We start from the raw sequence: 17,347 nt of genomic DNA on the forward strand, positions 1-17,347 counted from the left end.
TATCTCCCCTCACATACAGTGCCAGTGACCCTGTCACATATTTCTCCCCTCTGCCCAAAGCCTGGGGCTTTTGCACCTTGAGACACCAAACAGGGCATTTAGGAGAGGGCATTTGCGTTCCTGTGTGACTTCCCAGGCCTGTGTTCTACATGGAATTTGAAATCCTGGAGGCCTAAGAACCACCTAGTCTCCTGGGCGTTCTTACGCTTTTTCTCCCTTAACCATCTCAGAGGAGCATGATCAGACACAAGTGTGAAGCTCCGGCCTAGTAGATAGTACCTCAATGTATCCAGGGCCCATTTTATGGCTAGACACTCCTTCTCAACGATGGCGTAGTTCTTCTTGCATGACGAGATCTTCTGGCTCAAATACAGGATGGGATATTCTTCTCCATTTATTACTTGAGCAGCATGGCTCCCAAGCCAACTTCTGATGCATTGCATCCATCTGGACCACGAACTCTTAGCTGAAGTGTGGTGCGACCAGAATTGGATGTTTACACAGAGCTCTCTTCAGTTCCTGAAACACCATCTTTGTGTCATCAGTTCATTTAACTATCGTCGATTTGGAGCCTTTAAGAAGATCTGTCAATGGCTTGGTGATCATAGCGAAATTTGGAATGAATCGCAGACAGTAACCCACAATTCCAAGAAATGCTCTCACTTGCTTCTTGGAAAGTGGTTGCGGCCACTCTTTGATCGCCTGGATCTTGTTGATTTGCGGCTTAATTTTGCCTCAACCAACGATATAGCCTAGGTACTTGGCCTCTTCCTTCCCTATGGCACATTTTTTCAGATTTACCATGAACCCCGCATTTCTTAAAGCATCCAGAACCGCCTGTACTTTTGGCGGATGACTAGCCCAGTCAGGGCTAAAGACCACTATGTCATCGAGGTACTCTGTGGCATACTTCTTTTGTGGAGCCAGGATCCGATCCATCACCCTCTGGAATGTGGCCGGGGCCCCCTGAAGACCGAAGGGCATCCTGGTGTATTGAAAACACCCATCAGACATTGATAAGGCTGTCTTCTCCTTGGCACTCTGGGATATGGGGATCTGCCAACAGCACTTCGTCATGTCCAGGGTTGTAATATACCTCTGGGTCCAAGTCTCTCAATGAGTTTGCCCACACGAGGCATCAGGTAAGCATCAAAACTAGAGACTTCATTCAGCTTACGGTAGTCGTTGCAGAACCGCCACTCACCGTCAAGCTTCAGTATGAGGACGATGGGACTCGACCATCCACTTTTTGACTCCTCTATCACCCCGCTGTCTAGCATCCTCTTCACCTCACTGGATATCACCTCTCTCCATGCTTCCAGAATTCCATAGGGCTTGAGGGTCACCCTTACGTGCGGTTCTGTCAACACACCTTGCTCCACCACCTGCTATGCTCCAGCAACTCTGAGAATAGGTCCCGGTTCTGCTGCAACAGCTCCCGACACTGCTGCCTCTGGGTACGCAGGATGCATGCTGACATAGGTGGAGCTGAAGTAAGAGGTGCGGCAGTGGGTGAAGCTTAACAGAGGAACTACGCAGCCCTCTGCAAAGCCATCGTCTGCAAATGTGAAACCAGCCTTAGCCTCGCTGATCGGTTATACACCCTTGCTATGTCTCCTGTGCCTGGAGAAGATACTCCTTCACAATTGGAATTACTTTCACCTTTCTCACCTGTAGTTGGGCAACATGCTCTATGATGCTCCGGTGTGGCTTGTCCTCAGCTTCGCACATTTCCTTGGCGATGTCCAGGAGCCCTCGCAGATGTGAACCATACAGGAGCTCGAACGGCAAGAAGCCTGTGGAGGCCTGAGGAACTTCCCTAATGGAGGAGAGCAGAAACGGAAGCAGGTAGTCCTAGTCTTGACCATCCTCAATGACCTTTTTGAGCATGGCTTTCAAGGTTTTATTGAAGCGCTCTACTCGGCCATCAGTCTGTGTATGGTACACTGAGGTTCTTTCATAATTTTGCTGATGAAGGGGGTTCCCTGGTCTATCAGAATCTCCTTCGGCAGACCCATCCTAAAAAAATATGGACAAGTTTCTGGGCGATACCCTTAGCCGAAGAGTTCCTTAGGGGTACTGCTTCAGGGTACCGGGTTGCATATTCCATTACCACTAGGATATATTGGTGCCCTCATGCAGACTTAACTGAAGAAACTACTAGGGCTATGGCAATTCGCTTATACGGGATCTATATGACAGGTAATGGGACTAGAGGAATTTGGAAGTGCGCAGAGGAAGCGGTTATCTGGCAGGTGGGGCAGGACCTACAATAATTCAGGATCTCCTTATAACATCCCAGCAAATAGAACCTCTGCGGTATTCTCTCCTTTGTTTTCTCCACCCCAGATGTCCCTCCAAAACCTGCGAATGGGCCATGTCTAGAACTCTCCGCCTGTATGGCCCTGGAACTATTTCACATGCCCTCAGTGTAGTCACTCTATACACCAATTCACTATTGACTGCAAAGTGTGGGTACCTGGTGTCAGCCCCCGTCCCTTGAGCACCCCCATCAATCACAGACACATTTTCAAAGGCCCCTTTTAGGGCAAGATCCCGCATTTGAGCAGAACCAAACTTTTCCCCATAACCCCCCAGCTCAGGAACCTCGGCCTCACTGGTCACTGTTTCGTCCTCATCACCAGCTAGGACACACAAGGGGAACTCATCCACCTCCGACGGGGATTCTTCAGGGCAGCGCTGGCTCTTGCCTGAGTTACTGGGCAACCCTGCCTTTCCCCACAGTCCCAGAACACGCTGAACTCCTGCCCGATTATAACGGGATGCAGTAAGTCTCTGACTACCTCAACCTTATGTAACTGCGTACTGCGGCTCGTTTTAATCAATACTCTGGCAATCGGGTAGTCTTTGGCATCCCCATGGATACAGTGTATGCCCACATGTTTTCCTGGGATTAACTGGTGGGGAAGCGTGGCCCTTATCAGGGTCACCAAACTTCCAGAGTCTAAGAATACTGATACCAGTACTCCGTTTATGGTTACAGGGCATGACCGCGACCCCTCTCCAGGCAGATAGTCCACACTGCAGGCTGGTTAGGCATAATACGAGCAGCATCTGCCTAGGCTACAATCCATCTGCTTGGCAGACAATGGGCCCCTATGTGTCCAGGACCGTGACACGGCCTGCAGATCAGGTCTTTACCATCAGCCTTTGGTAACCCCTCAGAGGCTCCTTGGGGCTTCGGACTCCCCCCAGTGGTGGTTCTATTACCCCATTTATTTTTGGGACTCGGGCTCCCACTGGGTATCCCAGTATGGAGATGTACCACTCCCTGGCTCCCTCAAGGAACTCGTGACCACCTGGCACCTTTCTATGAGGCCCACCAGGTCATCCACATTTCGGGGGTCTCCTTTGGCAACCCAGGTCTGCACCAGCCTAAGGAGAGAATGAACAAATCTGTCCATGATGACCCGCTTGACTATCTGGGCTGGAGTGTAGGACTCCGGCTGCAACCATTTCTGAACAAAATGCAACAAATCAAACATTTGTGAGTGGGGAGGTTTGACACCACAATACACCCAGTGATGAACCCTTTGGGCTTTGACAGACATACTGACCCCTGAGCATGCCAATATCTCTGTTTTCAACTTGGCATATTCCCTGGCATCCTGCAAAGCAAAGTAAACATAAGCTTTCTGGGGTTTACCTGTCAGATACGGGGCCAACACCTCCACCCACTGCCCTGGGGCCAACCTCTCCCGCTCTGCAACCCATTTAAAAATAATCAAAAATGCCTCAGGTTCTTTTGTAAAATACCCTGCAGCAAAGGGTTGGGTGTGTCAATGTTGGTCTTGCAAGCAGGCAGAGCAGAAGGCTCTGCAGTGCTCAACCTGTGTGAGGCAACACAGGGCCAAGTGGAGCCAAAAGTCCTGGCACCCTCAGTGTACACGGCGGTGCAGTCGCCCACGGCAACAGTTACGGACTGTTTTTGTTTTCCCGTCTGCGATCCGGAGGATCCAATTTATTTTCTGCTTGTGAGTACACTGTTCATTAAAAGAGACTTTACTTTGAACTTTCCCTGGGTCACTGCCTCCTCACTGTGTAGGAAGATGGACCAGAATAGTGGGCTTCCCTGTGTGTCCAGGCCGGAACTATCGGGTCTCTGTCAACTTTGTTGCTGGGGGAAGCACTTCCTGACTGGAATAGACCTTGCACCTGACTTCTGGGAGCGGGGGTGTTATAAAGGGGACTGCATGCATGGAAACAGGGCTTTTGGGGGCTCCCAGGGTGTGCAACAAGAGAAGGTTGACTCCCTCTCCGCAGACCGATGCCAGCTTACAGGTCCGCTTTACATCCCCTGCACAGACAGACTGCACAATTACAGACTCTGCAACTACAGAGACTAATTACCCATTAACCCTGACTCTAATAGTACTGTCCATTTGGTGCAACTTATATTCGCTGACTCTTCTCGCAAAGCTGACGTGCGGTCCACAGCTGTGAGACTGCAGCCTTCATTCTGAGACTTTGTAGTTCTTTGGCTGAGCAGCAATCCGTCCCCCCCGCTCTGCACCTCTTTCCAGGATCACCAGGCCACGTATAAGAAGATCAGGATACTCCGTCGCCATACAGACAGTGCTTCACCTATCTTCAGGATCGGCTCTGAGACGTCACGCGCCACCTACGGCGCCATCGTGCGATTTTCCAACCACCGTCTTCCAGGATCCAGAGACTGATAAGTTATCTTGTTGTTTTTCATCTGTTGCAATTCCTTTATTGATAAATATATATTGTGGGCCCGTATGCTTTCCCCCCCACTTACTCCCTGTGTGGAGTATTTACTGTTGGGAGTCGGACATATTCTCATGCAAAGTTTGTTAACTCTTGCTCTGCCTCCTGCTCATCACTGCATGTCCCATGTTCCTGCTAGAACCTTACAACTGCATAGTGAGGATACCGCTGCACTACAGTATTGAAACTGCTTAAATACAGATGTAGCAAGCATGGCCACTAGAGAGGAGCAAATCACTTTGCACAACCCCAGTCCACGGTACTGGTTAGTGAACTTTGGCTGTAGACAGCAGCTGCACAAATTTTCTGACCTTCCACGTTCCTCAATTTAGGTGTTTAATTTGCCAGCCTGGCATGACATTATCTGCATGCAGTGTGGTGCACAAGTGATGATGCACCAGCACAGCAAGCATAACATGAGCTCCAGGTCCTAGAATGTCAGGAAATTCACATTGCTCCTTCCCACGGCCAGAGTGCACTAACCTAGACCATGGACCAGCGTGATGTCAAGCGATCAAGTCATCTCTAATAGCTCCCCATGTAGACAAGCTGTGTAGAGGTAAAGGAGACTGCGCCAGATCATATATTGACTGCCTATCCTAAGGAAAGATCATCAATATTTAAGACCTCCCATCTAAAATTACTTTAAATGAAAATTATATTCAGCTACTTTTGTATTTTCTTCATATTAGGTATTAAAATTAACTGCCTACATTAGAACCTTATTAAAGGTCAAGCTAGCAAATCCTTGTCTTTTCTGTTACCGACAAGAATAAAACCATGGGAATGTTCCAACTATAACTCTATTTAAAGTTGTTTTGTAAGTCAACAGATGCATCCATGTTATTTCTGTAGATATAGTAATGTTTCATTAAGAAGGCTAGGTGCATTATTAAGATTTTAATAACGTGTGATATACAGATGGAGTAAATTTCATTTAGATGAGTGTCATCACGATCAGATGCTTCACACAAGGTGTAATCATGCTAATAGTGTTTCACTCGCGTCAGGTGGGAAGAGCTAAGATATCATTATCAGCACATCATAACTACAGATATTAGGGTCCACAAGTTCAACTATAGGGCCAACATATATTAGAGGATTCATACCAAAATTAGATCGGGGACACCTTAATGGTGTTGTTCTCTTGTATTTCAAGATTGGCCTCTTGTAGTAGAATTGTTGATAAGAGAAGAACTGAGATTATTATTCTTAACTCAGAATTTGGAAGGGTATGTGCACACGTCCGGATTTCTTGCAGAAATGTCCTGAAGAAAACCGGAAATTTTCTGCAAGAAAGCCGCATTTTTTTTTTGCGTTTTTTTTCCGTTTTTTTCGCGGGTTTTTTTTAGCAATCTGCAAGCGTAATTAGCTTGCAGAATGCTAAAGTTTTCCAAACGATCTGTAGCATCGCTTGGAAAACTGACTGACAAGTTGGTCACACTTGTCAAACATACTGTTTGACAAGTGTGACCAACTTTTTATAATATACAGTGGGGCAAAAAAGTATTTAGTCACTCAGCAATAGTGCAAGTTCCACCACTTAAAAAGATGAGAGGCGTCTGTAATTTACATCATAGGTAGACCTCAACTATGGGAGACAAACTGAGAAATAAAAATCCAGAAAATCACATTGTCTGTTTTTTTATCATTTTATTTGCATATTATGGTGGAAAATAAGTATTTGGTCAGAAACAAAATTTCATCTCAATACTTTGTAATATATCCTTTGTTGGCAATGACAGAGGTCAAACGTTTTCTGTAAGTCTTCACAAGGTTGCCACACACTGTTGTTGGTATGTTGGCCCATTCCTCCATGCAGATCTCCTCTAGAGCAGTGATGTTTTTGGCTTTTCGCTTGGCAACACGGACTTTCAACTCCCTCCAAAGGTTTTCTATAGGGTTGAGATCTGGAGACTGGCTAGGCCACTCCAGGACCTTGAAATGCTTCTTACGAAGCCACTCCTTCGTTGCCCTGGCGGTGTGCTTTGGATCATTGTCATGTTGAAAGACCCAGCCACGTTTCATCTTCAATGCCCTTGCTGATGGAAGGAGGTTTGCACTCAAAATCTCACGATACATGGCCCCATTCATTCTTTCATGTACCCGGATCAGTCGTCCTGGCCCCTTTGCAGAGAAACAGCCCCAAAGCATGATGTTTCCACCACCATGCTTTACAGTAGGTATGGTGTTTGATGGATGCAACTCAGTATTCTTTTTCCTCCAAACACGACAAGTTGTGTTTCTACCAAACAGTTCCAGTTTGGTTTCATCAGACCATAGGACATTCTCCCAAAACTCCTCTGGATCATCCAAATGCTCTCTAGCAAACTTCAGACGGGCCCGGACATGTACTGGCTTAAGCAGTGGGACACGTCTGGCACTGCAGGATCTGAGTCCATGGTGGCGTAGTGTGTTACTTATGGTAGGCCTTGTTACATTGGTCCCAGCTCTCTGCAGTTCATTCACTAGGTCCCCCCGCGTGGTTCTGGGATTTTTGCTCACCGTTCTTGTGATCATTCTGACCCCACGGGGTGGGATTTTGCGTGGAGCCCCAGATCGAGGGAGATTATCATTGGTCTTGAATGTCTTCCATTTTCTAATTATTGCTCCCACTGTTGATTTCTTCACTCCAAGCTGGTTGGCTATTGCAGATTCAGTCTTCCCAGCCTGGTGCAGGGCTACAATTTTGTTTCTGGTGTCCTTTGACAGCTCTTTGGTCTTCACCATAGTGGAGTTTAGAGTCAGACTGTTTGAGGGTGTGCACAGGTGTCTTTTTATACTGATAACAAGTTTAAACAGGTGCCATTACTACAGGTAATGAGTGGAGGAAAGAGGAGACTCTTAAAGAAGAAGTTACAGGTCTGTGAGAGCCAGAAATCTTGATTGTTTGTTTCTGACCAAATACTTATTTTCCACCATAATATGCAAATAAAATGATAAAAAAACAGACAATGTGATTTTCTGGATTTTTATTTCTCAGTTTGTCTCCCATAGTTGAGGTCTACCTATGATGTAAATTACAGACGCCTCTCATCTTTTTAAGTGGTGGAACTTGCACTATTGCTGAATGACTAAATACTTTTTTGCCCCACTGTAGATGCTGCTTATGCAGCATCTATAGTAAAAGATAGAATGTTTAAAAATAATAAAAAAAATTAAAAAATGGTTATACTCACCCTCTGCAGACAGCCAATCTCCTCAGCGGCGTCCGTTCCTATAGATGCCGGTGTGGTTCAGGACCTTCGATGACGTCGCAGCTTGTGATTGGTCGCGTGAGTCACATGAGCGGTCACGCGACCAATCACAAGACAGCGACGTCATCACAGGTCCTGAACCACACCATCTATAGGAACGGAAGAGAAAGCATGCACCGGAGAGGCGGGAACACTTCGGGGGCCATCAGAGGGTGAGTATATCACTATTTTTTATTTTAATTCTTTTTTTTTACCAATTATACGGTGCCCAGTCCGTGGAGGAGAGTCTCCTCTCCTCCACCCTGGGTACCAACCGCACATAATCTGCTTACTTCCCACATGGTGGGCACAGCCCCGTGCGGCAAGTAAGCAGATCAATGCACTCCTAGGTGTGCGGAATCCCCGCAACTCCGCATTTTTAATGAACATGTTGCTTTTTTTTCCGCGATGCGATTTTTTCGCGGAACAAAATGCAACATTTGCACAAAAAATGCGGAATATCCTGTAAAAAATAGGAGGCATATGTAAGCGTTTTTTTTGCATTTTTATCACGTTTTTATAGCGAAAAAGCGCGAAAAAAACGCGAAAAATCCTGAACGTGTGCACATGGCCGAACAGAGTTTGTGATTATTGAAGGGTAGTCTGATAGAAGACCACCCTATGACCACCCTTTAGTAGCATCTTAAGGGGTGCACGCGTGTGGGGTCAGGCACGCGCATTTCTGCAGCAAAGCATTGCTCAGCTAAGCAAGTAGACGCCGCAGTTATTTCAACGGCAGTTAGTCACGGCAGGAGTCAGGACCCCACTCTATGATCTGTCTCTTTTGGGTATGTCTGCTGAGTAAGTACTTCTTATTACTTGGATCTAGCTTTTCTATTAACCCATCTTACTCCTTCACCATGTTTACCTATGCCCTTACAGTGTTTGCTCCACTAATCCTCTCTTTCCTTCCCTATCACAAACCCCAGCACTCTCTAACCTAATAATCATCTCCCCTTCCCTCTTACCTCCCCACCTGTCCTCCTCTGCTGACCTGCTCCTCAACCTCAAATCTGTCCTAAGAAAACATAAAACAAGTCGGCCACTCTTTCTCCCACCTGCTCTCCCTTTCTCTGCTTTTCCTCACTGCTGGAGACATATCTACCAACCAGGGACCCCCACAGCTCATACCTCCCACTCCTACCCCCTCCTATCACTCCCTATCTAATATGAACTACCGCAATCTTTCCAACATAAAACCCGTGCCCCTGATGCCCACCCCCCTGCTCCCTCTCTCTGGAGCACTCTGGAATGCCCGCTCAATCTGCAATAAACTTCACGTGATTCACAACCTTTTTCTCTCTCACAATCTTGCCTTCCTTGGCCTCACAGAAATATGGCTAACACCCTCTAACACTGCTGTGCTGTGTTACGGAGGCCTCCACTTCACCCACACCCCTCGACCCGGCAACAAACATGGTGGAGGAGTGGGTCTTCTCCTGTCTTCTAACTGCACCTTTAACCCAATCCCACCTCTACCCTCCCTTATCCTCCCCTCTTTTGAAGTCCACTCTGTCCGCATCTACTCTCCCTCCAACCTCCAAGTGGCCGTCATATACCGACCTCCAGCCCTAGCCACTGCCTTTATTGACCAATTCTCCACCTGGCTTCTTCACTTTCTCTCTGCTGACATTCCCACCATCATTATGAGTGACTTCAACATCCCCATTGATACTCTTCAGTCAACAGCCTCCAAATTTCTGTCCCTTACCTCATCCTTTGGACTTACTCAGTGGTCCTCCACAGCCACTTACACAGACGGACATACATTAGACCTTGTATTCACCCGTCTCTGCTCTCTATCTAACTTCACCACCTCCCCTCTCCCTATATCCGGCCAGCACCTGCTCACCTTCTCATCCCTGTCCTCCTCACCGGTTATCCATGTCCAGCAAAATGCGCACCCCTGCAGAAACCTTGCATACCTAGACGCCCACACACTCTCTGACTCTATCCTACCACTGGCATCCATATCCTCACTCCACGACACAGACACTGCCACTGCTTTCTACAATGCCACTCTTGCATCAGCTATTGACACAGCTGCTCCTCTCATCCATGGCAAAATGCGACGTATCAATAGACAACCTTGGCACAATAACACCACTAAAAAGCTCCAGCAAGTGTCCAGGGTTGCGGAGCGGCGTTGGAAAAAAACACACCTGCAAGACAACTTTACTGCATTCAAACAGGCAACACTCGCTTTTAAATCTGCTCTCACCTCTGCTAAACAGGCCTACTTCACAACCCTCGTATCTTCCCTATCCTACAACCCCAGTTATTCAAAACCTTCAACTCCCTCCTCCGCCCCCCACTGCCCCCTCCAACCTCCCTCATCTCTGCTGAGGACTTTGCCACACACTTTAATAATAAGATCGACCAAACAAGGCAAGTCTTTATTGTTCAACCACCACAACCCCTTTGTATACCAGACCAATACCCAAACCTCATAACCTCCCTATCCAACATCACCAAAGGGGGGCTTAATAGTCTCCTCTCCAAATCGCACCTCACCACCTGTGCGCTCGACCCCATCCCACCTCCTCCCCAACCTCACTACCACACTTATCCCATCCCTAACCCACCTCTTCAACCTATCACTATCTTCTGGCACCTTCCCTTCTGCTTTCAAACATGCCACAATCACGCCTATCCTTAAAAAGCTAACCCTCGATCCAACTGCTGTGTCCAGCTATCACTGCTCCTATTCGCTTCCAAACTCCTGGAGCAGCACGTCCACTCTGAACTTTCCTCCCACCTCTCATCTAACTTGCTCTTTGACAATCTACAATCTGGTTTCCGCCCCCATCACTCAACTGAGACAGCTCTGACCAAAATCACTAATGACCTACTTACCGCCAAAGCTAATGGACAATATTCTGTACTCCTCCTTCTAGATCTGTCCTCTGCTTTCGACACAGTTGACCACTGCCTCCTACTACAGATCCTCTCCTCCTTTGGCATCAAAGACCTCGCCCTATCCTGGATCTCCTCGTACCTTTCCAACCACACATTCAGCGTCTCCCACTCCCACACTACCTCCTCATCCCATCCTCTCTCTGTTGGAGTCCCCCAAGGCTCTGTTCTAGGACCCCTACTCTTCTCAATCTATACACTTGGCTTGGGACAACTCATAAAGTCCCATGAATTCCAGGCCAACCTCTATGCTGATGACACTCAGATCTACCTCTCTGGCCCAGACATCACCGCTCTGCTGTCCAGAATCTCAGAGTGCCTATCAGCCATATCCTCCTCCTTCTCTCACTTCCTCAAACTCAATGTGGACAAATCTGAACTCCTCATCTTTCCTCCATCCCATAGATCTTCCTTACCTGACCTATCTATCGCAATCAATTACATCATGCTTTCCCCCGTACCGGAAGTCCACTGCCTCGGAGTAACCTTCAACTCTGCCCTGTCCTTCAAACCGCACATCCAAGCTCTTTTCACCTCCTGTCGCCTCCAGCTCAAAAACGTCCCCAGAATCCGTCCTTTCCTCAACCGTCAATCTACTATAATGCCTGTGCATGCCTGTGCATGCCCTCATCATCTCCCACCTTGACTACTGCAACATCCTTTTCTGCGGCCTCCCTGTTAACACCCTTGCACCTCTCCAGCCCATCCTTAACTCTGCTGCCCGACTAATTCATCTCTCTCCTCGCTACTCCTCTGCTTCCCCCCTCTGCAAATCTCTTCACTGGCTCCCATTCCCTCAGCGTATCCAGTTCAAATTACTAATACTAACCTACAAAGCCATCCATAACCTGTCTCCTCCATATATCTCTGAACTAATCTCCCGATATCTTCCCTCATGTAATTTCCGGTCCTCCCAAGACCTCCTTCTCTCCTCCACACTTATTCGCTCCTCATCCAATCGCCTCCAAGACTTCTTACGAATTTCCCCCATCCTCTGGAATTCTTTGCCCCAACACGTCCAACTATCAACCACATTCGGATCCTTCAGACGGAACCTGAAAACCCATCTCTTCAGGAAAGCCTACAGCCTGCACTGACCCCGCTGCCTCCTCATCACTACTGAAGCTACCGCCTCACCAACGCTGGAGCTGCAGCAACCCTCAACCTATTGTCTCCTTCGCCATAATCCTGTAGAATGTGTCATGGTTTCCAATGGCTAGGGAACGTAAGAAACATATAAATAACGAACGAGCTCTCGGGTGATGGAAACTCGAGTTGACCGTGAGCTAAATCTACCACACAACTAATAGTAGCCAGGGAGCATACCTACGGCTTCCTATATGCCACGCGCCAGCCGGAGGACTAACTACGCCTGGTAGAGGAAGAAACAGACCTGGCTTACCTCTAGGGAAATACCCCAAAAGATGATAGCAGCCCCCCACATGTAATAACGGTGAATTAAGAGGAAAAGACATACACAGTATGAAAGTAGATTTAGCAAAGAGAGGTCCACTTACTAGATAGCAGAAGGATACAAAAGAGGACTTCACGGTCAACTGAAAACCCTTTCAAAAACCATCCTGAAATTACTTTAAGACTCCTGTGTCAACTCATGACACAGGAGTGGCAATATCAGACCACAAGAGCTTCCAGCTACAGAGAATTACAAAAACTGCAAACTGGACAAAAGGTACAAAACAAAAGGACAAAGTCCACTTAGCTGATCAGCAGACTAGTAGCAGGAACATGCAACCGAAGGCTCTGGTTACAATGATGACCGGCAAGGAAATGACTGGAGAGCAAGGCTAAATAGGAAACTCCCAAACGCTGATGGAAGCAGGTGAACAGAAGCAGCAAAGTGCAAACAAGTCACCAGTACCACCAGCAACCACCAGGGGAGCCCAAAAAGCGGATACACAACAAGAATGTAAGCCCGCAAGGGCAGGGTCCTCGCCCCTCTGTATCAATCTGTCATTGTTAGTTTGTTTACTGTAATTGATATCTGTAACTTGTATGTAACCCCTTCTCATGTACAGCACCATGGAATCAATGGTGCTATATAAATAAATAATAATAATAATAATGAGCAATGGTTCCACTTCCACTGTGCTGTAATTGAGGCGCTTTTCAATGGGCATTTCATTTTGGATTTTTGGAGACAATGATCAATGCATCAATCAAACCAATGTAAGGGTGAGTCCACACGCAACAGAATTATCTGCAGCAAATCCTTAATGGATCATGTGTTGAATGTGGATTTAACTGCAAATTCACTGCAGCTTTCACCCCTACTTCAATGAAAGTTGTGAAGTCCACAGTGAAAATCGACTGCTTTGCTGCTGCATCAGAGTGAGCAGGGAGCAGAAGTGAAAATTGGCAGCTTGTTTGTTTTTCCACACAAAAATGTTTGCAGTTTATGGATGAAATTTATAAATTCTCATTCCTTCTCCTGTTACTGTAAAGTGCTTTGATCTCTAACTGAGCAGATCTACAGGTTGCAACAATTTTGCCTTGTGTGAATTTCGCCTAAAGGTCTATTGCCTATGCGTCAGTATAGACGATCATTTCTTTCTGTCCTCTCTTGCTTTATTCCTTCTTTCCTTTGTTATTTTTTCTTTTCTCCTTGTTTTTTTTCATTCCTCAATTCCTTCCGATTCTACTGTTCATCAACTAGAGAAGGAAGGGAATTCCTACATCAGGATCTGTACAATGATCTGTCTGAAACGCGTTTGCTAGCCACAGTTGGCTTTGGAATTGCAACCTTTTAATTCTTTTCTTCCAATAAATAGTATTTTTTATTGAAGATCCTGATACTGGAATTCCCTTCCTTCTCAATTAGATATTCCTGCGGCACTACAAGTTTGCTCTTCATATCTGAGTGAGCAGACCTTTTTCTTCTATACTGGTCATCACCATTACAGCTATTCTAGTACAATGGATAGATGATGTTAACCATTTGGACCATTGTTTGTTTCTCTTTTCTGAACTTTTGATTACACAGTATGTACACATGTTCATGTAACAGTATTCTAAAATGGATGCTAAATGGTTAAAACAGTACTATTCTCTGTGTGGGATCTTAATAAGTAGCTTATTCTTATACCTGCATATCTTATTTCTTTGTTATTTACTTATGACTAAGACCCACTGAAAAAGTCAGACATCAATACATGAATTTCTACAGTAAGTTGTCATTTGTACAAATCTGACACCAGGTTACTCTGAGATGGGACAGATAGATTTGATGACCCTTTCACTAAACTAAATAGTCTATACCACCGCTTGTGGCATAGACCCTCCCAAAAAACGTATTCAAGTAAGACTTTAAGGGAGTGGTCAGTAAATATTTTTTTAAAATGTGTTGAAGAAATTCGTTTGTGGCACTTACTAACTTTTAAGTATTACCAGGTGTCCTCTACACTTGTCAGTACTGCCTTCATCACAGGTTGCATGGGTCTCCTGTCTTCATAATAGCTACTGATGGAGGAGAATGTGACCAGACCAGACTCTTTTGCTTCCCCCCCTGCTCAGGAGCTGTAGTATTATAGACCATGTTCCTGCATGGTCAGACACAGCCATTACGAAGTAGAGACACATTTATAAAATTATCTCAGCACAGGAACATTTTATTTTTATTTAAAGGAACACATCCAATAGGGGAAATTATTATTCAAAGATCCAATTATTAAAATGATCTTCGTCCGTGGGACGTGTCCTTTAATGAGATCCATGCTTTTGAGCAGATATTATAATAAAATATAAAAGTTGCTGCCTTGTTCAAAACGTAGGAGGTTGATGCATGATGAATAGTGTTGAGCGATACCTTCCAATATTCAAAAGTATCGGTATCGGATTGGATCGGCCGATATCCAAAAAATATCAGATATCGCCGATACCGATACCCGATACCAATACAAGTCAATGGGACACAAATATCAGAAGCTATCCTGGATGGTTCCCAGGGTCTGAAGGAGAGGAAACTCTCCTTCAGGCCCTGGGATCCATATTCATGTAAAAAATAAAGAATAAAAATAAAAAATATGGATATACTCACCCCTCCGACGGACCCTGGCTCTCACCGGTGCAAGCGTCTGCCTCCGTTCCTAAGAATGCAGTGAGTGAAGGACCTTCAATGACATCGCAGTCACATGAGCGGTCACGCGAGCAATCACAAGACCGCGATGTCATCGCAGGTCCTACACTCACTGCATTCTTAGGAACGGAGGCTGCCGGTTGCACCGCTGAGGTCCAGGGTCCGTCGGAGGGGTGAGTATATCCATATTTTTTATTTTTATTCTTTATTTTTTACATGAATATGGATCCCAGGGCCTGAAGGAGAGTCTCCTATCCTCCAGACCCTGGGAACCATATTCACCGCACACGCCTGGGAACTTATAGGAACTTCCGATTCCGATTTCCGATATCACAAAAATATCGGAACTCGGTATCGGAATTCCGATACAGCGAATATCGGCCGATACCCGATACTTGCAGTATCGGAATGCTCAACACTAATGATGAATCATGAAAAGCATTATCATTTAAATCTTCTTCATGTCTATCCAGTATTTAGTGGAAATAGAAATCATTGCACATCCTGATTTAACTTCAGTTCTAGATTGATTTTAAAGAAGAAACTCTGGAATGCTGCATCTCAAGATTCAATCTTAAATGTAATCCTAATATTGTTGCCAAAAATAGTAAGAAATCAGAACAGAAATATTGGGAAAAACATAAAAGGTTTTTTTAACTTTCTTTTGCTGGCCTTTTTCTAACCACACTGCCATTACTGATGAATTTACTCATTTTTTTTATCTCCTTGAAGATGATATGATTCTGGAAGATTTTGCCATTTAATTCCCCATCTACAGTTATTGCACAATACCTTGTATGTTTCTTTGTATGTTCGTTATTATTATTGTGAACACGTTAATGAATGTGGGGTATGCATGCTCCAGTGGGATGCATTGCTCTTCGCGGTATGGGGTTTCATCCATCATGCCACCAGAGAGAATTCTGACCTTACTGCCATGGTGGAAATCAAATCTTTATGTTCCTTAAGCAGTATGGAGATGCCAAAGTGATTTCACAGTTTCAAAGAAGATAGACAGTACAAGTATATAAGGTACAAAAAATGAGAATATCACACAAGGAGGTGCCTGCCCCTGTTATATCAGTGAACCGCCCTACTTATCAGCAGAGGTTGGCACCCTATACCTGCGTAATGACGCCCCCGCTCATCGACGGCACATCCTGCTGGCCCTGCAAAGTTCTGGATGTAACAGGGGAGCAGAAGATTCTTAGTTAGAGATAGATAGATAGATAGATAGATAGATAGATAGATAGATAGATAGATAGATATGTCAGCAGCAAAAAGGGTAATAATATTGTATTAGAAATGTGATAGTCAAAACAGTGATTCATTGACCTATGGAAGTAGGGATATATAATGACATGTGTCCTGGCATCAGGTAACATCAGGCTACATCTGGGTGTATAAATGTCACCAAAGCTACCCTTACATATATTTGCCTGCCTAACGGCAGGGGTTGGCACCCTATTAATAACTAGATTGGTGCCCTCGCTCATCAGCGGCTGTGCCTCCTGTCCCTTACTAGGCTATTAAAAGGTAAAGTAATTTGGAGACCGAACAGAGGAATAAAGTGCTCAGTGCTTTATAAAGATGAAAATGCTGCTGACATCCCCATTATGGAGAGGTTCAGAAGAGAAAAATCAAAATGTAATAGTACATAAAAAGGACTCCAATGTGGAAATCGAAAGACATAAGAGTCAGTCAGTTATAGAGAGATGAAGAAGATTGGTTATGAAAAGATACAAAAAGTTAATAGACCCACTTAGCACAGTGAGTATGGTGCAGAGAACCAAATCAAGTGAAAAAATGCCACTCACTTACTAATAGCAATTCATGTAGTGATATACTGTATATTGCTATTGTTAGGTTCGAAGAGTTATATATACAAAAAATATGCATAAGGAGTTAATAGACCCACTTGATACAGTAGGAGCAATATAGAGACCCATGCAGAGTTTTACACCACCAATGTGGTAATGTGTGCTGATATTGAACAAAGCACTAATGTGTACTGATATTATAACCACAGGGTACAGATCACAACACCACAAGAAAACTCAATAACTTTATGACGCTCATGATTACACTTGATGCTTTTCCCCTCTTCCGAGGTTCATCAGGAGTAAAATGTTGATAAAGGAGTACTTAGCTTATTAGTTGTTGTCCATAATTGGATATGGCATGGTAGTCATATTGTACAGGACATATAGGGTCAGTCATCTCTGATGGAATGCCCTGAGGACAAGGTGTCACCCACATGGACAGGCGGTCACTAGATAAAAAAGAGGTCATGTCTTCACTTTAGTAGTCCTGGATTAGACTTGGATGTCATCTGATGAGACTTATTAGT

Source organism: Ranitomeya variabilis, chromosome 5 (assembly GCF_051348905.1).
Source record: "Ranitomeya variabilis isolate aRanVar5 chromosome 5, aRanVar5.hap1, whole genome shotgun sequence".
NCBI classification, from domain to species: domain Eukaryota; kingdom Metazoa; phylum Chordata; class Amphibia; order Anura; family Dendrobatidae; genus Ranitomeya; species Ranitomeya variabilis.